General features: G+C 46.3%; 1 protein-coding gene across 2 annotated transcripts in view; it reads left to right on the top strand.

Moving 5' to 3' along the window:
- Window positions 1–788: 788 nt before the first annotated feature.
- Window positions 789–24,309, top strand: part of PKIB (cAMP-dependent protein kinase inhibitor beta) — a 48,838-nt gene continuing 25,317 nt past the window's right edge. The window contains exon 1 of one of the 2 annotated variants that reach the window (XM_054174045.1): window positions 789–925. The gene's annotated coding sequence lies outside the window, so the exon portion shown is untranslated. Of the gene's footprint in view, window positions 926–954; window positions 1,105–24,309 lie in introns of those variants that run through there. The other variant, XM_054174044.1, reaches the window with a different exon arrangement.

Genomic DNA, 24,309 nt, shown 5'->3' with positions numbered 1-24,309 from the left:
ACCAGGCTGATATAATATTGCCCTGTGCATCCAGCTTTAGGGAATGTGCTGATGTCTCCATGCACTCCAAGACACCAGATGTGAACTTCTGTGTTTCCACTGGAATGCAATAACTAAGACAGAGACCTTGCAATATTTTTTTCACGGGGCAACATTTTAAGAGGAAAAATGCACAGACTGCTCATTTCAGGCTCGGGTTGGGCTTTTCCAAGCACCTGCACAAAGGCACATCCCAGAGGTCAGAGCACAGACTTCGTGCAGCTGCCTTTGTGCGGTGTAATAAAGCTTGTCGCCAAAAAAGGGTCACATATGGCTTCATCCAGGTGCCAACTTTCTGTATTGTTTTCACACCAGAATTTGTCAGACACCAGCTGCTTGCGTCGGGCAGGAGCAGGAGGATGTCCTGTGTCATTCTGCTGGTGCAGTTTGAGGGATTGCAGCCAAAAAAAAAAGGGGAAAAAAAAAAAGTGCAACACGAAGAACCGAGACTTAAAATGAGCAAGGCTCCAGGTAAGAGCTGCCGTTTGCCTGCTGTTTGGGGTGAGTGGACTGCAGGATCTGCTCTCTTTAATGCCCTCAGTTTGCAGAGGGACACCCCTCTGCCTTTAGGAAGGCCAAGGAGGACAGGGATCCTCAACGCTTGTTGGAGGTGAGGGGTCGGTGGTAGGTGTTCTCTCCAGGCTGCAGAGGCAAGCTGGACACGGCGGGGAGGGTCAAGCTGTGCCGTCCCACACTCGGTGTGTTGGGGAGTGGTGCCCCACGGCATCGCAAGGGCCAGGCGGGCCGGGCGTGCCGGCGGAGGCGGGAGGTGCGGCTCAGGGCGGGCACGGCAGCCCCGCCGCCTCCAGCCACGGCCGCGGCTCCCGCAGCTGCGTGGGCCGAGGGCAGGGACCCGCCGGCCGCGGGAGCGGCGCCTCTGCACCGGGTGAGTGCGGCGAGAGGGCGGGAGCCAAGCTGGAGGGCGGGCGGAGCGGAGCAGGGCACCGTTCCGCCGGCTGTTGGCTGGACGTCCCCAGGAGCGGAGGCGCGGGGGGAGCCCTCACCCTGTGCCTGCGCTCCCGAGCGGTCCCGGCTAGTCGAGCCCCGCCGGAGCGCAGAGTCCAGGTAACGGGCGCGGCACCCCTGGGTCAGAACCCTGAGTGGCCCTGCAGGGGCCGTTTGTTTTGGGCACCCCTTGGATCGGCTCTTGGGGAGGGGACGGGGAGAAGTTAGAGCAGAGGACGCACAGCCTGGGAGCTGTGGGAGAGGGGAGGTGAAGGCGCTGCTAAGGGCGCTCCACGGGACCCGAGATCCAGTGTTCGACCGTGTGCCAGGTGTCCTGCGTGACCGTGGATATGTCACTAAGTAGTCTGTCCGTGCCTTCCTGTCCTGGGTGCTTCCTTGCGCTTGGACCGAGCGGGTTTGTGTTCGTTGACGTTGGTGGTAACCTTTAGAAAGTGCTCAGGGAAACGGCTGAGAGGTGGCAGAAATTGGCTGCCTCTCATCAGGAAGAAAACTAACACGACTTGTTCTCCGGCAGAAAAGCAATCACGAGTGCTCCAGGTGCAATTGTTATCGATAGCTCCTTTGTGAAATTATGTCTGTACGGTCAAATTAATCAAGAGAGTAAAAACCCCGGCTTTAGTTACATGATGACGGTGCTTAGTTATATTAAAATACATTTCTGCAAAATGTGCGTGAAGTCGGTAATTAAAGTTGCCTGGACAAGATGATGACCAAGTAACACGAAGTTTGTTGATGTTCCTAGAAAATCAGACTGCATCACTGACTTACATCCTTCTGTGATTGCAAGGAGTGTCCTTTACTTTGATTGCTCACAGGGCAGGAGTTTTTCTTTCTGATTAGAACAAAACGTTGGCAGTAAGAGAATTTTTTTCCCCCTTAGTGCAGTTATGAGTGATGCACTTCTGCGCTTGTTAAAAGTTGTTTGTGGACTCTTAAGAGCGAGGCACGAAGTCAAAGGGTATTGAAACTATTCCTGAAGCCCTAGATAAAATGATCTACATCATGCTGTTAGTACAGATACACCCTGCCGAAGGTACAGAGTTCTTCAAGATCTGAACTTTGAAAAGCAGTGAGACTATGGCCATTCCAAGAAAATCTTAGATGCCTGTGGGGGCATTGTGGTCAGAAGTTATGAATGTGAAAATACATAGGGACTATTGATTTCCCCGGCATAACTTCACCTTTTGTAGCTAGCAAAACCCAGTTTGGATTAACTATTTGATTAGAAGAGAGACCTTGAAAACAGCTGAAGGAAAAGTCCATGACGCTTTGTGTATCTTTCCCTCACTGAAGAAGTCAGGGGATGAGAAAGGTCTGGTTGGGATTTTTGTTGTTGTTGTTGGTTTTGCTCGTTTGTTTGGGGGGGTGTGTTATTGTTTTGTGGTTTTATTTCTTTCATTATTAAAATTCTCTTTGAAATGATGAAGTTGAAAATTTGTGTTACAGTGTTTATGAAATGTTACACTGTGGCTGATATAAAAAAACCCTTAGACCAGAGGTGAGGTAAATTGAAGCTTCACTAGGAATAGCCAAAGAACTTCTAAAAGCAGTCACTGTGAGGGTTTAGTTCTGTAGATGAGTTTGGAAATAGATCCTGTGCTAACAGAAACCAGTCTGCTTTGTCTTGGACTTCTCACGAGGGAAACACATTTAATCCAAACGGCATCGCATAGATCAGTGTGTTCTAGAAATGTACATGAACGTCAAAATCAGGACAACTTTTAAAAATACTGCTGCAAACCAGGAGATGCAGAGAGAAAGAGGGACTCAGATCGCGGTGTTCATCTCTCTGGAGGTGCAAAATCGTTCCCCGGTGTCCACTTATTGATCAGTCCTGTTGAAATCTCATTTTCTGTTGCTGTAACGGTGAATGGTTTTAATCGTTGAGAAGGTACCTGCTTCCTTTGATTGCTGAAACCTGAGGTGAAAATCTGTAAGGAATAGTACGTGTGGTGTTCTCCATCAGCTGAGATCACTCATGCGGGAGATCACAAGTTCCTCAAACTCCTGCTGGGCTTTCTGCCGGACTTCATTGATTTCTTTGTCTAGTGCGGATGCTCCAGGACCTTGCTCACTTAACTGGCTTTAGGGGAAGAGTGAGAGAAATTGCTGTGCTCTCCCTCTAAATCTCGACGGCCAAAGAGCCTCTGTGTCACTCTAGCCTGCTCCTTGTTCTCTCCAAATGGTTTTAGGAGCAGTGACAAAATGCAGGGTGTTGTGTTGATGGATTGATTTGTTCCTTTCTGTGGTGTCCAGACTGGCAACTCAGACTCATGGAATTGCCACCAGCACTGAAAAGGGAGAATTACAAAAGTAAATCCAAGCTATCTTGTCTGGGAGAAGTATTTGGACAGTAAAACATCTGTGTTAGAATGGATTAAGATTCTGGCATTTACATTTTTACAAGAGGATCATCCAGATTTTCATTGCAGCCTAAGAGTATGGCTTAGCAGAAATCCTAGAAAGTCAGTGTTTGTGAAAAGCTCCCAAATCTGCCTATCCTCACGTGAAAGAATGTCTTCTGTAGATGACTTAATCATTCTGGGGTTAGAAGTTCTCCTGTTTGAGATTTCTTTTTGCTATTTCTTCCCTTCTGTCCTGACTATATTCCTTGCAACCTGATTTCCTAGGGAGATGAAGCTAAAATAACAATCATGCTATCTGACTGATAGCTCCCCTCATTGCCCTGGAGTAGTATTTTACCCATGGGGATCAATTTCAACCAATATAAACAGAAGACTAGAGAGATCAGAGTGATAAAATTCTTACAAACCTCAAGCCTGCTGGTGACCAGAGAGATGAGAGACATGAGGCTGATGCCCCCACTGAGGGAAGAGCTGTAGCAAGCGATCAGCTTATTAGACATCAGAAAAGTCATGTGAGTGCTCCATAGGATGCTGAGCTGCTTTGCTACAGCCACTCAAAGGCTGGTGATTACATTTTTCAATTTTTCTGCTCCTTGGGAGTGCAGTCTTTGATGCCTTTTCTCCTTCATAGTCTCCTCAAAACAAGCTCTGTTGGTCTGAGATGTTTCTGGTAATGAGCTCTATATAACCGCTGTTGTTCCTCAACTGCATAAACTCACCTCTTGCTTTCCCAGTCCATAATTTAATCCTCCTAGATACTCCTAGTTACCTTGACTGGGTGCAAACAGTGAGTGTGGTCACAGTAAAACCTACCCTCTCCCACTTTCAGTTTCTCTGCACTGCTGGCAATTTTTTACTTAGACTTTAATTTGCTGCTTCCTGCCACTGCCGTTTGCTCTGGTTATGGTCATGTCCAAATGTCCCCTTCTACTTTCTCTACATATTAAGATGCTGTAGCACTCTCCTGGTGTTGTGACAGGAGAAATGTGAGAAAGTACTGGGAGTTTAGCAAGGCCTTTATAAACACCTGATGCTTTTATTGATTTTTCAGTGGTGATTATTGTGCTGATTATTTGTTCTGTTACATAACTGAAGGTAAGAGCTATATTTATGGGTAATTGCTCGTTTGCTCCTCCCTTTCCTTGTCTTTCCACCACAATACTGGTCCTTCCTCTCTGATTCATTACCTCTTAAAAATTGCTTTGGGCTTTTGTTTTCTTTTCTTCTGTTCTGGGTTTGGTTTTTGGTGGGTTTTCAGGGAGCTTTATTGGTGTGGTAACTTGATCTGCCAGGTTTCTTCAGGTTGTAGGAATGATAACAGCTGGACTTGCATTCTGAACATGGATGTATGTATGTAAGTGAAACCAATTTAGTAAAGTGCTTAGTGGCTAATGTTGATTTCTTTTAAAATGCTTGTCTGCATTCAAGTTGTCCAAATCTCTTCTTTACACCTTTTAGAAACTATTATTGAGGCCTGCATTCCTCAGTAAAGCAGAGTGCCATGTTTGTATAGTGATTGTATTTGAATTTATTCTCCCAGTTCATTTTAGCAGAGGGGGAACAAGGTGCACAAGAACATCTTTTTCTCTGGGAACAAGCACATATGTCCTGCCTCATCTTGCTGCTCTTCAATGGAGTCAAGCATTCTTCCTTCCTCTCTGCAAGGACGTATCCTCTCCTGGCAGCCCCACATGCCTCTCCCTGAGCTCTGGGAGTTGCCAATGGGCACACCGGGCTGGATGCCTCCCAGCTGGTTTAAGAGGCAACTCCCACAGCAGTTTCTCACACCCCACCCCTCACCAGCAGTTGCTTTGCTCTCAGAAGTGTGGGATGTGGCAGCATGTGTAGGTGCTACCCAGTCTGTTTCAGTTCAGACAGATCCAAGGGATCTTAAAACCCTGCCAGCAGAAGTGTTTAACTTGACCTGCAGAGTCAGGAGTGGGAGCCCACCACATGGCTTAGCTGCAGCCAAGGCAGTTATCTGACTGCAGCCTAAAAAACCTGCGAGTGAAGGGAGATTACAGTTTTCCCAGCTGGTCAGGTTGGCCCTGCACATGGGAAGACATTTACCTTGAGCAGCCTTTGAGCACAGAGCTGTGTCAGGTGCACCCAGGCTAAGGTATTTGGCTCTTCAGCTAGCTTGCCAGAGCACAGTAAGTGCTGCACAGAGATGACAGAAGCTTTACTGTGGTGGTGTGCACTTGCTCTGGTATGGAGCACACATCTTTCCCTGCTGACACCAAAGGTGGGGACAGTGCCAGGTTATGCTGCAAGGATGCAGCTCTTAATTAAAAGCCTTCCATTTTCTCTGGTGTCCTTAGGAACATTCTAGAGAAGCAATTGCAGATCAGGAAGCACTTCTTGCTTTTTTCTTCTTTAATCCAGATTAAGCAGTATTTGCTGCATGCGTAATGATAGCAACCCATTGCTTTCCTCTCTCTTGGCTTTCCCCATCCTGTCTGCACATTCATTCTGACAGAGGAAGGTGCAGTGGGGTTGGTCGTACACAGTGCTGTTTGTGTTTGGAGAACCTAACACCTGCTGTTGTGGAACAGGGGAATAATCTCTGCTGCTCTCCAGCCTTCATGGGCAAATGGTCAGCCTTTTATTTTAGCCTTTTTCAATTATCTTTGACAACAGTTCTGTGGGAAATGCACCAGTTTGTCCACAGGCTCCTGAGTAACCTCTAACTGTGTTCAGCAGCGCAGCTGCAGAGCTGTTGAAATGCCCTTGGAACATATGCTGCATTCAATGCCTCCTGGGTAGGTACAGCTTCCTTCTCAGCAATGAAAATCCCTCCTTTGGAATCAGCCTTGGATCAGATCAACATCCTGCAACTCAGTTTGTGTAAAGAGAAGCCAGCAGGTCAACAGAAACAAGTATTAAAATTAGAACATCACTGGGGTACACAAGCTGTTCTAACAAGACAAATCCAAATGCCTTCAGATCTCTGGGTGTGGTCTCTGTGATTGTTATTCCTGGTGGAGCAGGCTGAAGGGTTGTTGAAGGATAATGCCACCAGGATACTCTTCACGGTGGTTTGAGTTAGTTGAGAATACAGAACAGCAGTAGCTGTGTGATAGGCTTTGAAAGAAATGGAACCAAGAGAAATGAACATGAGGAGAGCCAGGCTGAAGGTGTGACAGGGGCCTGGGCTTGCCATTGCCAGGACACTTGGAGTAACCACAGAGGTCAGAGGAGCTGAGAGATGGTTCTTGGACTCATCCACCCCAGGAGCTAGAGGAGGACTATGCATCTTCAGTGTGTCCTGTGGCATTGCCCGAGCAGTGCTGCTGTCTCCAGCTGGCCACCATGCTGCATAGGGAAGGGCAGCAGAGCAGCCAGCCCAAGACAGTCCTGTTCCTCCTGTCCCCCAGGGACTGGCATGTGGAGCAGGAGACAGAGAAGCTGAGGGTGGCTGCTGCTCTGCCCCAGCAGAGCTGTCACCTGTTTTGCCTACTGTCCCAGGGGAGCAGGAGCAGATGGGCCAAGAGGATCAGCCAGCCCTCCCAGAACACCTGTTGGAGGGGACTTTTCTCCCACCTGTGAGGCCAGAAGAATCACTGGACAGTAAAAGTAGCCCTTGATGACACCTGACACTCATTGAATCCCACCATTGACCCAGCACTGCCAGGTCACCACTTAAACACAGGCTTTTCCCTGAGGCTAGTGTGGCAGAGGCGCAGGCTGCCCAGACAGGATGTGCCAGCTGGAGTTTTTCCAGCCCTTGTCTGACCTCAGCACTGAGTTTGCTGCAGCAGGGCCAGACCAGGGGCCTCCCAAGCTTCCTGTCCATCCTGAGCTATCCTCCAATCCTATCAACCTAAGTTCAAAGCTGAAAAGTTGCTGCAAAGTCCCTGGTACCATCTATGTGTGAAAATGTAACAGGGAAGAGTGACCCTGCTTTGCCAGACTGAAAGAAGGCCAGTGGCAGTACCCCCAGAAGTAACAAGTAAGTGCTCACAATAGTGGCTTGCAGTCTCTGCCCTACATATCTGGCCAGTATAATCTGGTTTAAGTATGGTTACATTCAAAGCTGTAAAATAGTCTCTTAAGTGTGCTGCATATGCTCTGTTTCAGGCTCCAAGTCTAGCTCAGCTTGCTGCAGCTTTAGTTCACCTAAGCAAAGCTTTGTCCAAGGCCTAATACAGTACCAGAAATAGGCAAGGGTTTCTGCCAACGTGTTTGGCTACAGTTTTAAGATGATATTCATGTTTTGTGTTCAAAAATGAAGGACACTGATCCTATTGCTTTCTTGGAAAGAGGCATCACATGCAGTGGTGTTTTAAAGCAATGCCCCTCAGTGGGGCTGGGGTTCTTCAAGTACATCTGGCTTGCTTTTATTCTTGGGAAGCTCAGGTATTATGAACTCTATGCTACCCTTCACACATTTGCTCTGCATGTCTTCTCAGAAGAGCTGGAGTGCTGTGAAACCTCAAGAGAATGAAGTCTCCAGAGAAGAAAGCCACTCACTAATGTATTATTGAGACTGAGTTGCTTCTGTTTAACCAAAAATAAGTGAAATAAAAGCAATTGCTTCTAAAACATAGACTCACTTAAACATCAAAGCTCCTCTCCACGTTGTCAAAGTTGATTCATAAGCAGTGATTGAGCATGTGTTCCCTGAGTAGTATAAAAGAGCTTGCATTAAGAAGCCAAGAGTGCTTCCAGCCACCTCCTCGCTCTTCCCCAGCATTACTCAGAAACCATCACTAGAAGCACTTGAAAAGCTTCAAAAGAAGTTAAGCATGTCAGGGTTGGAAGAACTTGCATGTGTTTTCTGGAAAAGCTTGAATTGTGGAACTGAACTGAATAAAACTAATTACTAATGGAAGCATCCTCTCGTGGATATGGTTGGAAGCGCTCCACTTAAAGGTGGAAGGCACATAGCACAGAGCCAGAACACGATGTCTTTAGGAAGAAGACTTGCTGAAAAGGCAGTACAAGCTTTTTCTGTTCTGAACTGGTAGTTTTAGAACATCCACCTTGAAAAGAGTGTACAAATTGGCCACACAGTTCTTTATAAGGATACTTCTGTGGTCCTTCTTATCACAGTATATTAAAGCTTGGAAGGGACCTCAGGAGATCATCGGGTCCAACCCCCCTGCCAAAGCAGGATCACTTAGGGTAGTCCACACAGGAATGCATCCAGGTGGGTTTTGAAAGTCTCCAGAGAAGGAGACTCCACAACCTTCCTGGGCAGCCTGTTCCAGTGCTCTGTCACCCTCATTGTAGAGAAGTTTCTCCTCAGGTTGAGGAGAAACCATCTCAGTGCCTCAGTGTTGAGTTTGCACAGCCAGTAGCCTGCTACTGATGCACCAGATATGGCTGAGTGCTCCAAGCTGCTAGAGCAGCTGTTTGGCTCAGAGATGGAAAGGGAAGTGGGAGACTTGGTATCTGGCATCCCAAAGCCTGGATATTTTATTTCTGGATGTTTCTCCAACGTGACAGTTCAAGCTGGACCCATTGAAATACCAGAATAGCTTGTTCACCCAGGGGATTACTTAAAATATCTACAAATTAATAACCTATTCTGCAGTAGCTGTGCTGATTGCTTTCCTTCCCCTCACCCTGCCCCAACAGACAAGGCCACACCTACAGAGATGTGGTGCTAAGGGACATGGTAGCTAGATAATGGTTGGACTCAATGATCTTACAGACCTTTTGCAACCAAAACGGTTCTGTGATTCTGTGATTCTCTCCTTCCAGATTCTCATTGCAGGTAGCTGGAAGTAGCATTTCAGAGTAAAACAGAATGAATGGGATGATGAGTTCCTCACACTGATTTCCCAACAGCCAGTGCATTGCTTCTGTTCTGGCAAGTTTTGAAAGGGAAAGAAATAGTTATCAATTTGTGATACTAATTCGTTTGCCTTCACAGATTATTAAAATACTTCCAAATCACTCCTAGAATCACACTGAAGTAGAGACAATTCCTTGTTCTGAGTATTATGAGGGTGGTGAGACACTGGAATGGGTTGCCCAGAGAGGTTGTGGACCTCTCATCCCTGTAAGCATTTAAGGCCAAGCTGGATGAGGGTTTGAGCAAGCTCATCTAGTGCAGTTCTCCCTCCCCATGGCAGAGGGATTGGAACTAGATGATCTTTAAGGTTCCTTTCAACTCAAGCCATTCTATGAACAATCTTGCCATGGAAACTGAATGTTGTTACAGAAGCTTAGCTATCTTGGATGAGTATACTCAGACATTCAACTGTCTATTCACTGTGCTAATTAAGTGGCTGACTAACAAGCTGTCCTGTGTAGAAAGTTGAATTGTGTCATGTAGAGAGAGAACAAACAAATTTGGATGCCACTTGAGAAAGGAATAGCAATTGATGAAGTGTCTTACAAAGTGGAGAAGAAAGCTTAGCAAATTTACCCATCTGACCTCTTTTGCAAGTCCAGGTGGAGTGATGTCTGCCTCGTGGTTCTGCCTGCTAAAACAGGAAGCCAATTAAAACTTCACACCATAATGAACTTCGAAGCCGATTGTTTCGTTAGCTTTCTGTAAAACCTAGAACCAGCAACTCTATTGCTTCAAATTAAATCAACATTTATCCTCTGGGAGAACTGAAAGCTGAGATTCAGAGATGGACTTTTTAAAAGAGGAAATATTTTTAAGCATGCTGCATGCTTCAATGTTTTAACTTTGTAAGTTCTCTAAGCCTACGTTTTGAAGGGAAACAATAATGTCTTTGTTCAAGTCTGTATCTTGGCCTCTTTTCTCTACCTTATCAGAACTTAGGAAGAAGTGTGTAAGGTTACAAAGAGATCAGTTTCAATTTTGGATGGCACAGAGCCTCTCCACCACCACTCTCCCCATCCTGATGCTGTTGCTTGTTTCCATTTGGTTAAAAGCCATCAAAAAGCTGGGATTTCCAGTTCAGACCTGTCTGTAATTCAGGGTAGGAATGAATGCATGTGTGCCTGCACTATTCCTGAGAGAGAGCTGGTGAGCAGAGATAACAGCCAGCAGACTGCTGTCTCTGGAGCAAAGGACATCTCCCATAATCTCAGTTTCCTAGTTAAGACTTTCCAATGTCAGTATTTCAGAGAAAAGAAAAGTGGGGCTGTCAGCCCGAGCTGCCATCTGATGAGAGTCACATTGGATGCATGAAAAGCAGTGGGTTGGGTAGTTGTGTCTGTGACAAGGGAGCCAGTCCAGCACTTTTAGACTTAGAAAAGCAGGAGCCCATCAAAAGGGGAGCATAATTACCATTTGAAATTAAATTGCTCCCAAAACGGGGATATCCATTCAGATGTCTTACCAGGAGCTGGCAGGGGGATCTGGCTTCCCTCCTCTTGTGCAAATCTGAACTGTTCTGTCAGGCAATCAGCCAGTCTAGACAGTTGAACAAAATACATGCTGGATAAAACCTACTTCTGATTTTCTGCTTCTCATGTTGACCTCCCAAACGTTTTGGGACGAAGGCCTTGATCAGCTCATACATAGAGACATGCTGTTTTGATGGAGGCATTTTTAAGGCTTGATCTCTTAAGAGAGTGTAGGGATCAAAAGCATGAGTGGCATACTGATGGCTCATCACTAAATGGGATGTGATGAGGGGGAAGATGCTCAGCCTGAGGCAGCATGGGAGCTAAAAACAGCTTGGTGGTGTTGGAGCTGTGCTTGCACGGTGCCAGCACAGCCAGTGCCTAACTTGGGAGCGGCTGGAGCTGTTCTGGGTTTGTTCAGAGGAGTGCATCCTCTGCTAGGGGGTGAAACCTGATGCCGAGAAAGGAGATTTATGACATGTTCACGTCTGGTAGCAGTATGGGAGTCTCAAAAATTGTCAAGAAAATAAGCATATGGAGGGTTTAAAAGGCACATGGGCTTATTTTGAGTGAAGAGCAGAGCAGAGGCTCTGTTCCCCATGTTACATCTCTTCAGGAAGCATCTTCACATGTTTCCCTGTAGGTTTGTGTGACTGAATTTAAGGGTGGGAGTGTAAGGGGAAAGGGAAGCTGAGGAGAGAGCTGGGATCTCACAGAGAGGAGCACCAGCTTGTTTGCCAATGGAAGCTGCAGAGGAGCTGCTGCAGGGATGTGTTACATTGTTAATCATGTTTCGGTGGAGAAGCTGCTGCCGCTCGGCAGTAAAAGGCATTCCCAGTGAGAGCTCTGTGGAGTTGTGGATCCTAGGAGAAATGCCACCCTGCCTGAACGCAGCGCTCAGCATCCCCTGGCGAACTGCAACATCTGAAATGCTGCTTCCCTGGATGAAAACAGAGCTTAGCTGTGCTAAACATTGAACAAATGCTTATTGAGAACTCCAATTGGAATGTTTAAACTGTGAACAAAATGCCAGGGGGGGAAAAAAAAACCCACCACTAATTCTGTGGCATCGGCATGCTGCACACTCATTTTCTAAATTAGAGGGGGGAAAACATAACAGTTAATTATTTTGGTGGGTGGGGGTTTTGTTTGTTTGATTGCTGTGTTGGGTTTTTTTTTGTGGGTTTGTTTCCCTCTTCCTCCCCCCTGCCCCCCCCCCCCCCCCCCCCCCCCCCCCCCAGCCTTGTATCATGCTGCATTTGGTAACAAATCGCTGGGAAATAGCTCCTCAACAGCCTGTGCTACTTTCTGGGTGCTTTGTTTGTGGAATGTTCACTTGATCACCTCAGGGAAGGCAGTCACCCGTGGGAGGGAGCAGAGCTGGGGTGAGAGGACAGCGGGTGGCTCAGGATCAAGGTCTGTGGTGTGTGGGAAGGGCTTGAGGACTCCTTGCTGTGCTGTTTGACCACGGGGCTGTGCACCCTGGCTTTGACAATGGGTGTCAAGGATACTGGGCAGAGGAGTGAGATAAAAGGCAGGACTGATCTAAGGAGACCTTGTGAATGCTTTCTTAGCCTCTTGAGGAGAGCAGTGGCTGACTGCATGTGTGTAGGTGACAGCAGTTGTACTCAGTTACCATCTCATGTTTCAGGAGGTGTAGCAGATACCCCAATGCAGGCTACTTTCCTTCTTCAAGGTAGAGGACACTTTGAACAGCCTTTGAAATCTTGGTTTTCCCTCTCCACCCTTGAGAACTGAAGGGATGCTGTAGAAATACCAAGGTTAGAACACGTCCTCTGGCCATAAATTTCCCACAGAAAGACTGCTCCTTGTTCAGCAGTTTAATGCTGGGGCTGGTCCTGATGCTTGGGTTTAATAGAGTTTATTAAAGTATCATAGAATCAATAAGGTTGGAAAAGACCTCAAAGATCATCAAGTCCAACCTGTCACCACAGACCTCATGACTACTAAACCATGGCACCCAGTGCCGCGTCCAATCCCTTTTTGAACACCTCCAGGGATGGTGACTCCACCACCTCCCTGGGCAGCACATTCCAACGGCTAACAGCTCTCTCTGTGAAGAGCTTTTTTCTCACCTCCAGCCTAAACTTCCCCTGGTGCAGCTTGAGACTGTGTCCTCTTGTTCTGGTGCTGGTTGCCTGGGAGAAGAGACCAACCCCCACCTGGCTACAACCTCCTTTCAGGTAGTTGTAGAGAGCAATAAGGTCTCCCCTGAGCCTCCTCTTCTCCAGGCTAAGCAACCCCAGCTCCCTCAGAAGATTTTACTGATGGGTTTGCACTGTTTTGCACTGTGTGTGCAGTACTGAATTGCACTGTGTGAGGCTTCTCCTATTTTGCTGGTAATGACGATTTCATTCTTGTCTCCACAATTCAGGGAGAGCTTTGATGTTGCAGTGTACCAGTGGATCTGTATAACTGGAAAAGATACTGGTAATCAAATGTGGAAATCTGTAGGGAAGGTCATTTTAGTTATCAAATGCCTCTGCCCTTTTCCCATCTACTAACTTGCAGTTTTAATGCTTGTGGTGTAGCACAGATTTGTTACTAATCCTTGCTTTGAATCACCAATGGCTGCTCAGATAATGGAGGAATTGCACAGAGCTTTAGATTGATGGATGGTTCAGATTAAAAACCAAACCAACACAACCAAATGAAAAGAAAAAGCCCCAGCAACCACCAAACAAAAAACCCCCACCAAAACAGCAAACAGATCAAAAGAGCTTTTCTATTACACCTCCAAATTGATAACTTCTAATTCAGAGAGTCATCTAAACCTCTCTTTTTGTCTTTCACAGCTCGATTTTGGAAAGGCATTTTTTGCCATGTAACCCTGATTTTTCACTTGTCTGTTTCTCTGGGACTAAGTAGTGAGAGCAGTTTTCCAGTTAATCCAGAATGAGCTTCAGGAAAGCCTAGATGTTGATGTGTGGCATAGGAGTACCTCCCACGACTGTAGCAAGTACCTCCTTCTCCACATCCAAGACCATGGGATATGCAACTATTTGCCTGATCCTTGTCATATTTCCTCTGTTGAGCGTTCACACTGTTGGCTTTGGCCTCATGCCTCCACCTCAGCTTGGTGGTACCCTGGCCATTTGTGGCATGAGCCTTCCTCCAGCAGCTGCACCATTCTTTGACATTTTCTCCCGCCTGCTGCTGAGTCACATCTGGCTGTTGGAGCAGATCCATGCCAGGGTTTAAGTTGTGATACCCCACACATCCCTTTCATCCCTTTATGCTGTGGGTTGGTGAGGAGGCTTCCACCAGTTGGTTGTGGGGCATTCTGTGTAGGAAGTGTTCCCCTGTGGCTGGAGGCCACCCTTCAGCTGGCACCTGTGAGGAAGGAGTGGATTTTCTCATGAATCCCCTTGCTGGCTCTGCACCATCTGGAGATCTGCACCCAGATCTTTCACATTTTGCTGATTTTGCTGGGATAGTCATAGGGTAGCCATGATATGCAAGCCATTAGCAGTTTGAAGTCAGCCAGGAGCTTAAGCTGGGAAGAATAAAAGTCAGGGCAGCTGCTCCAAGCTGGCTCACAGGTGTATCCCATACCATAAATGTCATACTCATTATAAAGTGGGAAGTTTGCTGAGGACAGGTTTCTCAGGGGTCTTCTGGCTCTTGAGGGTTTTCATCTCTGGAGGGTCTTGCTCATCATTCTGCTCCTGAGAGCTGCTTTCCCACTTACTCTGACTGTTGTGCACTTGCTGGGCTGAGTATAACTCTGTATGCTTTATATGGATACTGCTGTTGATATTAGCTATGCTTTTTCATTAAATCTCTTCATTAAGCCATTAACCTCAGCTCAGGAATCTCCTCTTCAGTGTGAGGGTGGTGAGACTGGAACAGGCTGCCCATGGAGGCTGTGGATGCCTTCTCCCTGGGGGTGTTTAAAGGCAGGTTGGATATGCAGCTGAGTCTAGTTGAGAGGCATCCCTGCCCATGGCAGGGAGGTTGGGGTAGATGATCTCCACGGTCCCTTCCAACCTAAGCCATTCCATGCTTTTCTCTTTTGCCCAGTCCTCTTTCTTGGCTGGGAAGGAGTCACTGGCTGATAGAACAGCTTCTGCAGTTTAGCCACAAATATGGGCTAAATGTAGACCCATGTTCACCTGTCTGCCTCAAACCACTTTTATCCTCTCCCCCCACCCCCTTTTGTTTTTTAATGCTGGAGAAGGAGAGCACAGAGGCCAGGCATACTGGTTTGGGACTCAAGAAAGAGCATTGGCAGCCATCACAATGTCTGTAGAGCAGGCCACTAGAACATGGTTGTGCTTACCAAAGTGTTGGCTTGTCCTCTGATCCATAACACCTCTGCCAATAAAATGAGGTCTGAGGCGAAGCCTTCAAAATGCAGAGCAAGCAACCTGTGTTGCCAGGGAAGTGTCCTGAAAGACCCAAGGAGTCTATGCTCTTGTACTAATGCACACAAGTAACATACTCTGGGTGAAGTTGGGCCAAGTGGTTGGCAATGGAAATTAATTGCTTGTGAAAAAGTTTATGATGCCAGAAAGGCTTCCTGGCGTGTAAAACCTGCTGCACAACGCAAATGTTCTGCTGCTGCACCAGCTGGGCACTTTTGTTTCACTCCATTTGTTTTTCTCTCACAGCCACTGAAACAGTCCAGTTCCATTGCACTATTCCAGGTCACTTAGTAAGCAACCTGAAAAAAAAAAACCCACACTACTTAATCCAGCTCTCCTGGATGTGTGCATTCAGCATATTTTCTTGCTGCATGAAACCTGAGGAAGGGTATTGGTATAGCCTGACTTTGACTTTTATAGTCATGTACAGTTTCAAAGAAAACTTCCAGCTGCACTGGTAAAGGACTTGCTGTGAACTTTCAGCTCATTCTCTGACTAAGGAATTGTGTGCCAGTTTTTGTCCCCAGTCCCCATTTTACAGCCTCCAATTCTGTAGCTGAAAGACTAGAATTCTAGGACAGTAGTTTATTTGTAGGTGTTCCTCCCTTTTGCTTCATCCAGATGTAATTTTCAGGTATATATTTGGTATTTTGACAGCTGCCAGATGTGTGGAAATGCACATCTCTCCAGAATCAAACATGAGCTCATAGAATTCAGTGAGCACACAGTAGGACTGGCTGACCAATGTGTCCTAAGAAGAATGCATGGCATGAAGAGTCTGACCCATAACTATTTGTGGCAGGGTAGCTTTTGTGCTTTGAACAGAGCTGAGGCTACTGTTAAATACCTGCTGTCCTCCCCTCCTTTGTGCTGCCCTGAAGATTCCCTGGAGAAGCAGAAAATTACTGAGGGCAAACAGTGAGAGAAAACTCAAAGGTGTTGTGTGAGAGATTGGCTGTAGAGCCTGGACAGCCCATGGTGGGAAGGGACATGTTTGAATTGCTGTATGAATATTTTTCTTTCTGATGTTGACTAAAACCCCAAAAGGATTTGGCTGAATGCATGAAATGTTGATGCCAATCCCATGTGTCTCTTCACTTCTGTGAGCTGTATCCTACCCTGTTTCCAGTGGGGTTTATGCATTTCTTTGGATGCAAGGCATCTTCAGAAGAACTTTTCAGCAGCTCTTTTAAGAACAGCTTCCTCCCTCAAGTGGTGCTTTTAGCCAGCTTAAACTCACGAATCATCAAAGCCAAAGGAGTGGACCACCCTGGACTTGAGGGGTAGAGTCTTGTAGTGATGCTGGTCTGACTTGTTGAGCTTGACAATGGAATGGAATGGAATGGAATGGAATAGAATAGGCCTTTGAGATCATTGAGTCCAACCTATCATCCAACACCATCTAATCAACTAAACCATGGCACCAAGCACCCTATCAAGTCTCTTCCTAAACACCTCCAGTGATGGCAACTCCACCACCTCCCTGGGCAGCACATTCTGAAGAGTCACTCTCTGAAGAATTTCTTCCTAACATCCAGCCTAAACCTCCCCTGATGCAGCTTGAGACTGTGTCCTCTTGTTCTGGTGCTGGTTGCCTGGGAGAAGAGACCAGCCCCCACCTGGCTCTAACCTCCCTTCAGGTAGTTGTAGAGAGCAATAAGGTCACCCCTGAGCCTCCTCCTCTCCCGGCTAAGCAACCCCAGCTCCCTCAGCCTCTCCTCATAGGGCTTGTGCTCCAAACCTCTCCTCAGCTTTGTTGCCCTCCTCTGGGCATGTTCCAGCAACTCAGAGGGTAAACCAGGGTAAAAGAGGGTGAAAATCTTACTTCCTATACAATTCAGAATGTCTGTTACAGATTGTGCCTGGCTACATTAGCCTCTCAGATGGATCTCTGCAGCCCAGTGGTATGCTGGCTCTGCTTTTTCTTTGGTGGTGTCCTCCACACCAAGGGCAACTAAAAACTCTGCTCATCGCTGTAAGGCTGCGTGGTTGATTGATGTGTGGCCTGGACATACCCTTGTGTGGAGCACTGACGTGAGCTGCGGTCTGAACAAGCCAGTGTGCATTTGTCCTTTTCCTCAGTATGAGTACAGGGAAGATTTAATTCCTGGAATGAAAGGAGCATAATTGAGAGAGAGAGATGGACCAGGAATAATGCCTGGTGAATTAACATCAGAATTATGTTCACTTGTGGGCAGCTAAAAGCTGCATAAGTAGTCTCCCATCATTTCAGTGGTATCCAGAGAAGAGAGAAGAGCAGGATCACCACCAGATTGCCTGAGGTTTGGTTTCACAGCACACTCAATCTGGAGGTGACCTTCAGTTACTATCAATGTGATATCCTTGGATACACAGCGTGCCCAGGCTTCAGTCCTTTGTTGCAGTTCAGGTTTGATCTCAGAGGTACCAGATGTGGTCAGTCACAGCCTGATAGGTTAAAAGAAGTGTTAGCAAATGTGAGGATAGTGCCTGCATGACACAGACCCTTGTGCACAGTTCTTGTTCAGAACTCTTTAGGGGGAAGCAGGAGAAAATACAATAAAAATAGGACATGAAATTGGGGAGGGGGAAAAGTGGTGGATTCAGCAGTGAAGCTGGACATAGGGCAGTAGTTTTTAAACACACTTGCTTCCCTTCAGGCTTATCATCAGGGCTTCAGGCTTATTACCCTTCTGCTATTGACATCAGTTATGCATCTGATTTTTTGTTACTTGCTACATGCAAATCTAAATGCTGTGTTTTCATAGTGTGTAAAATTGTATTCCCCTACTGATAGCACCAAGGAATTTTGCTGGGAGGATTGCAAAGCACTTGGAACAATCCTGTTTGGTGGGTGAAGCTATAAGGGAGTATGCAGAGGTTTGGGTTGAGGTTTAGTGATTCCCTCTTTCCCTCTTCTGCTGCTTGCAGAGATGCTGTTGCTCCAGGCAGAGCTAAGAGGTGCAGTCCTAACCTTCAGAGAACCCCTTGGGCTGCATAGTGCAAGAGCAAAGACTGAGGAAAACCTTTTTTCCACTTTGCTTTTCCTCTCCACCCCTTTAGGGATCAGACATAATTTATTGCCCCTCACCTCCAGCTGTCATTCAGCCTTTGGCAAGCCCTTGTGTGGCAGCAGATTGCTTCAGCTGAACATCAACAAGAGGCCACAAGCTGCAGCTAGGGTGTGCCTGGGCTTCTGACACTTTTCCCTCTAATCACGAGTTTTAAAGAGGAATTTAGTTTTGAAACTGCTGATGTCAGCTCTCACATCTATTCTGCTGCCTTTATCTGCAGCAGATAAAGCACATAAATTGTCATCTCCTGACTGCCCAAGGTCAGGCATTTCTCTGTAGACAAGAGCAGGTGTTGATTCTTTGGGGCATTTGACTTTTAAATTTCCTCTTCATCACCTTGCTTTAAAAAGCACTGCTCCAGGGATTGATTTCTCCTGTTGCTGTCCTTTCAGAAGGACACCCTGCAGCACTTCAGGGCTGCCTCTGTAGCCACCAGTGGAGAGCTGCTGGGCTTCAGGGATGATCAGCATGGAAAAACCTGTGTGTTCATCTCCTTGCTCTGTGAAAGCTCCCATTTAACCCTTCAAGCAGAGTTCAGGACAAGTGGAGGGGTCACAGAGTATCAATAGAAAGACAAAACTGATGATCTTCTGTTCTTTTCTGATTGAGCTTTTTCAATCTTTAGAGTGCCTTTTCATTGTCTAATGCTGCTTTGAAATCAAAACCCTAAACTGAATGAACAGCTAACAGCATCCTTTCCTATTTTCATCAAAAGGCTGTAATGCCTTATTAGCTCAAAATACTCCTGTAATTTTCCACTTTCAGATTCTGCTTTCTACATCTCCCAAATCAGCAGGCACATTTGACTCCTCCATGCCATAGGAGAGACTGGTCCTTCCCTTCTGCAGGGCATTGCTGTGCAGCTAATTGGAGGTGGTCTCACACATCAGCTTCTGGGGGTTGAGGGGGGGTGGAAATCAGAACTGCACATTTTTTTTTTCATAATCTTCTCTTCACTAGAAACTTGATGATGTCCTGCCTTGCCACAGCACCAGGCAGAAAATGCTGGACTAAAAACCTCAGTGTGCTGTGCTTTTCCACTGCTTTGGTGTCCATGAGTGAATGAGTGTTGACTAAACGACTTGGGCTGCTCATAGGTGTGGAAGAGGAGGGAAGCTTTCCATTAGCTTTGAACTGACAGGATGGGGATGTCATATATAGGGGGGCATTTTTACTTTTACATTTTCCTCCAGATCAGAAGAACAGTTGCACAGATTCAGATCAAAAGGCTATCTAGTGTGTAGTGTCTTGCTGCTGAGAGAAGTCAGAAATAAGTCCACATGAAAGTACTTGCCCCTGTAGGTTCACAGAATCACCAAGGTTGGAAGAGACCTCAAAGATCATCAAATCCAACCTGTCACCACAGACCTCATGACTAAACCATGGCACCAAGTGCCACGTCCAGTCCCCTCTTGAACACCTCCAGAGTGGTGACTCCACCACCTCCCTGTGCAGCACATTCCAATGGCGAACGACACTCTCAATGAAGAACTTTCTCCTCACCTTGAGCCTAAACTTCCCCTGGCACAGCTTGAGACTTTGTCCTCTTGTTCTGGTGCTGGTTGCTTGAGAGAAGAGACCAACCCCCTCCTGGCTACAGCCTCCCTTCAGGGAGTTGACAGAATCACAGTATCACCAAGGTTGGAAGAGACCTCAAAGCTCATCAAGTCCAACCTGTCCCCACAGACCTCATGACTAAACCATGGCACCAAGTGCCACGTCCAGTCCCCTCTTGAACACCTCCAGGGGTGTGTCCAGTTCTCAGCAGCTCATGAGTTACTTGAGACAGATGCAGTATCTTTGTGTTTTGTAGCTGTTGATAGATTTTTTGCTTTCTTAATGTATTTATTTTTAAATGACCTTCTCAACATGGTTAATTACCTCCTTGACCTCTCAAATATCTCTTTAGATTGAAGCTGTTTTTCAGACCCAGGATAGATTTAGCACAGATATTCTGAAACTGCTCCCTGAAGCCACCTGCACGACATCAAGCAAGTTGTGTTTTGGAAACAGCTGAGAGTTGATTCTGTAGGCATTTGAAATGTTAAGATCATGTGAGTTGGAAGCAAACCATACATCTGTGGAGGTGTGGGAATCTGCAGGGTGTTGGTTTCTGACAGAGGTCCTGACTGAGGGATACAACATCCAGAGTGAAAATCACTTTCTTCTGAAAGGCAAGCCTCACTGATGCCATGACTCATCTTTCTGTCGAGTGTCACTGCTGTCCCCTCAACATCTCCTTGTCCCTGCCCCAGCTGTAGACATTGTTTTCTTGTCCACTTGAGGTAGAGTCCTTTACAGGGTAAGCAGTTTTGAAGGCAGAAGGATTGGTCATGAGCTATCAGCACACAAAGAAATACTGGGGTGAGAAAAGGTGGTATGTGCAGTGAACACCTTTCAGATCATCTACCTGCTCTTTTGCTTTCAGAAGGTGTATGCAGAGATGTCCCAGAAAAAGGAACAGTCACAGTTCTGGAAGGAACAGAAACAGTCCTGGTAATGTTTAAGGTCCTGCTGAGAAGGAGAGCAGAAGTCCTTAATGTTGTATTTGAAGTTCTGAAGAAATGTGTGTCAACAAAACTTGTCTAATTGAAATGAAAGCCTAATTACAGTAGACCATTTTTACACTGTCTCATTTCAGTTCTTGGAGATCCCACATGAGAAGTGCAGGTATTCAGCAGTTCTGCCAATCAGAAAGTCAGTCAGTAGGTACTTAACAGCCAGGACCATTCAGGGAAAGATGCTTAATCAGACCTCATTAATATAAACAGACTTGGTTATGAAAAAATGTTTGTCTGTTGCTGAAAACAAGCTTGTTTGGGCGGCTCATTCCTGAATGTTTAGAACAGATGTTGAGTTGGAAACACTTATCAATAGGTAATAGAAACACTGGGTATGGAAAAGGTATTTTTCTCTCTGCATCTGTCAAATTTCTTTTGAAAGCTGTAGAATGTCCTTGCTTACCCAAGCTACTTGTAGAGCAAAGAGCTTAGGCAGAAGTTAACCTGCTGTGATCAGCTGTAGACATTTTTATTAACTTGATAAAAGAACTCCTGAAATGTCATTTTTTGTGCATATTTCACTGCAGATAATGCTCATGACACGAGTTGTGTGGCTTAACAGTTTACTGCATGGGATCTGAAATTAAATTAACCTCCTTTATCTGTTCAGATACAGAGCCCACATATCTCTGGGTCTGGGACTGGTGAAAACACGCAAACTGATAAGCTCCATCCATTTTTGGAAGATAAAGTCCTCAAATTTGAATTTACAATGTGGAAGTCAGGCTTGCCAATATCCTTCACGTGCAGCATAGCTTGTATGAGGGGGATTAAATCATTGTGCATCCTCTCAGGTTCAAAGATGCTTTACAGAAGGCAGAATTCACACAGAATCACAGGATCAGCTAGGTTGGAAGAGACCTTCAAGATCATCAAGTCCAACCAGTCACCCAACCCTATCTAATCAACCAGACCATGGCACTAAGTGCCTCACCCAGGCTTTCCTCAGTACTATCACCATTTAAGATCTCTTTTCCCCTCTTCTTTGTCTCAGAGAAGAGCAAAAAGTACTGAGAAAAATAGTACTGAGACTCAGAAAATATAGGTGCCATGGATGTAAGTTTGAATCCAAACAGGAGCTTCATTTTGCCTGCTGGTTCTGCTCTTTTGTTTGCTTTTTATGGACCAAAGTTTTATCATGCATTCAGAACTTGCAGTACTGACAGCTTCTACATCATTGCTGAGTCAGCTGCACAAGGGTGAAAGATTTCTGCTCCTGCTGCCAGCATATGAAGACCTGCAACAGAAGGTAATGAAAATCCTTCTGAAGCTTTTGACCCTCACTGGCTTTTTTTTTTCCTTCCTTTTTATATGGTGACCTCTAGTTTAAAAATGCATGTGGAAAACAAATGGATCATCATTTTCTGGTGGCAAGTATAATGTGGTATGCTGTTCCTTAACTGGGATTTTCCTGGGTGCCTGTGTCCTAAAGCCTTCCAGGCTGAACTGCATGGGTAATTCATTATTCACAACAAAACCCTTTCAGGGTGAGGGTAGACTGAGTTTGTGTGTTTCACTGCACGGATTACCTTACTGTCTTTAAGGATGTGGGAAGAGGGAGGGGGGGTTGAGTTCTTTCCTACAGGCTGACGGAGCACAGGAGGCCACAGGCAGCTTTCTCAATTGCTGTAACAACGCACTTGTGCTTTGCTGCTCTTCCCTTGCCACTTACCTTTGCAAAAGATAAGGGGCATAGTTAAAGTGCAGTCTCTGATCCTTGCCAAAATCAGTGCATCTCTTCTGCGATCGATTCCTATGCTGTTTGAAAAACATAACTGGGCCCTGGTATAGCTTAAAACTGATTGAAATGTCACAGACTTCTTGGGTTTGATTCTGGAGCATTACATTTCTATTGTTGGGGGTCTGTTGCCCTGTCAAACAATAATGGCATTTACTGTGAGACACGTGGCAGAACCACATCTGAATGAATGGCACTTCCACACTATGAAAAGAGGTTAAAGCCTGATTTCTTTGTGTGTAACAAGACTCCATGACTGCTGCTGCATTACAGACAGTACAGATACCTGGTACAGCTGCTAAGAGGTATCTGTATTGTGTGGCAACATGTTGAGGGCAGAAAATAACTGCCACAAACGTTTGCATATCATAATTTCTGGCTTCCAAGCAGCACACATCTATCTCTGCTCCTTGCTTTGCACCTGAGACACACCTGTAGGGTAGAGACCAATATTATAGTAGAATTAGAGGCAACTGGAATGTTTTCCTACCTAAGCAAAGCAAGTACAATACATTCAAAGTGCCATGTATATATATATCTATCTCATAACCAACTAATTATTACACTTTATCTATTACAAAAGAATCTTGGTAGCACTCTTCTTGAGCAGCAATAGTTACAGTTGTTTTTTCTAAGTGGTCATCTAATGATTAGTTAGCCCTGTAGATGACCAGTTCTCTGAGAAAGAGTCCTGAGAGACATTCAAGATCAGGCTTGATGTGGCCCTGGGCAGCCTGATCTAGTTGGAGGTGCCCTGCTGGCTGCAGGGGGGTCGGACAAGATGACCTTTGAGGGTGCTTTCCAACCCCAATTCAATCTGTGAGTTGTGGGAGCATTTTCCTAAGCAATTTTAGTGTACAATCACCCAGATGAGTTCAAACAACCTATGGCAGCAACTGGTGTGCACATAATGTGTTCTGGGGGGTCAGCAGTGAGGGCATTGCAAAGTGGGGCAGGTTCCAGTGACTTCAATGAGCTTAGCAACAAATACCTTATCTCCTTAGACAGTGTCTATTCCTCCATATAGTGTCTGCTGTTGGTTTTAGACATATCTCAAGGTGGTGACAGAATTTCTAAGCATTGCTAGCCTTGTGGCAGTTGAAAATCCAGTGGCATTTACAAATTCTGTGGCTTTCCTGTTCTGAAATCACACCAGACTGTCAGAATAATTTGGACTCGATGATCAGTGCTAGGCCCCATCCTCTTTAACATCTTTATTGATGATATCGATGAGGGCATTGAGTCCATCAGCAGTAAATTTGCTGACAACACCAAGCTGGGGCAGGAGTTGATCTGCTGGAGGATAGAGAGGCTTTGCAGAGGGACCTTGACAGGCTGGACAGATGGGCAGAGTCCAAGGGCAGGAGATTGACCACATCCAAGTGCCAGGTTCTGCACATTGGCCACAACAACCTCATGCAGAGCTACAGGCTGGGGTCAGAGTGGCTGGAGAGCAGCCAGGAAGAGAGGGACCTGGGGGTGCTGATTGATGGTAGGCTGAACATGAGCCTGCAGTGTGCCCAGGCAGCCAAGAGTGCCAATGGCATCCTGGCCTGCATCAGGAACAGTGTGGCCAGCAGGAGCAGCGAGGTCATTGTGCCCCTGTACACTGCACTGGTTAGGCCACACCTTGAGTACTGTGTCCAGTTCTGGGCCTCTCGGTTTAGGAAGCAGGTTGACTTGCTGGAACGAGTCCAGAGAAGGGCAACGAAGCTGGTGAGGGGTTTGGAACACAAGCCCTATGAGGAGAGGCTGAAGGAGCTGGGGTTGCTTACCCTGGAGAGGAGGAAGCTCAGGGGTGCTCTCTACAACTACCTGAAGGGAGGTTGTAGCCAGGTGGAGGTTGGTCTCTTCTCCCAGGCAGCCAGCACCAGAACAAGAGGACACAGTCTCAGGCTGCGTCAGGGGAGGTTTAGGTTGGAT

Source organism: Dryobates pubescens, chromosome 28, assembly GCF_014839835.1.
Source record: "Dryobates pubescens isolate bDryPub1 chromosome 28, bDryPub1.pri, whole genome shotgun sequence".
Classification (NCBI taxonomy): domain Eukaryota; kingdom Metazoa; phylum Chordata; class Aves; order Piciformes; family Picidae; genus Dryobates; species Dryobates pubescens.
Note: the sequence above shows the minus strand (reverse complement) of the source record. Positions and strands in the feature narration are given on the sequence as shown.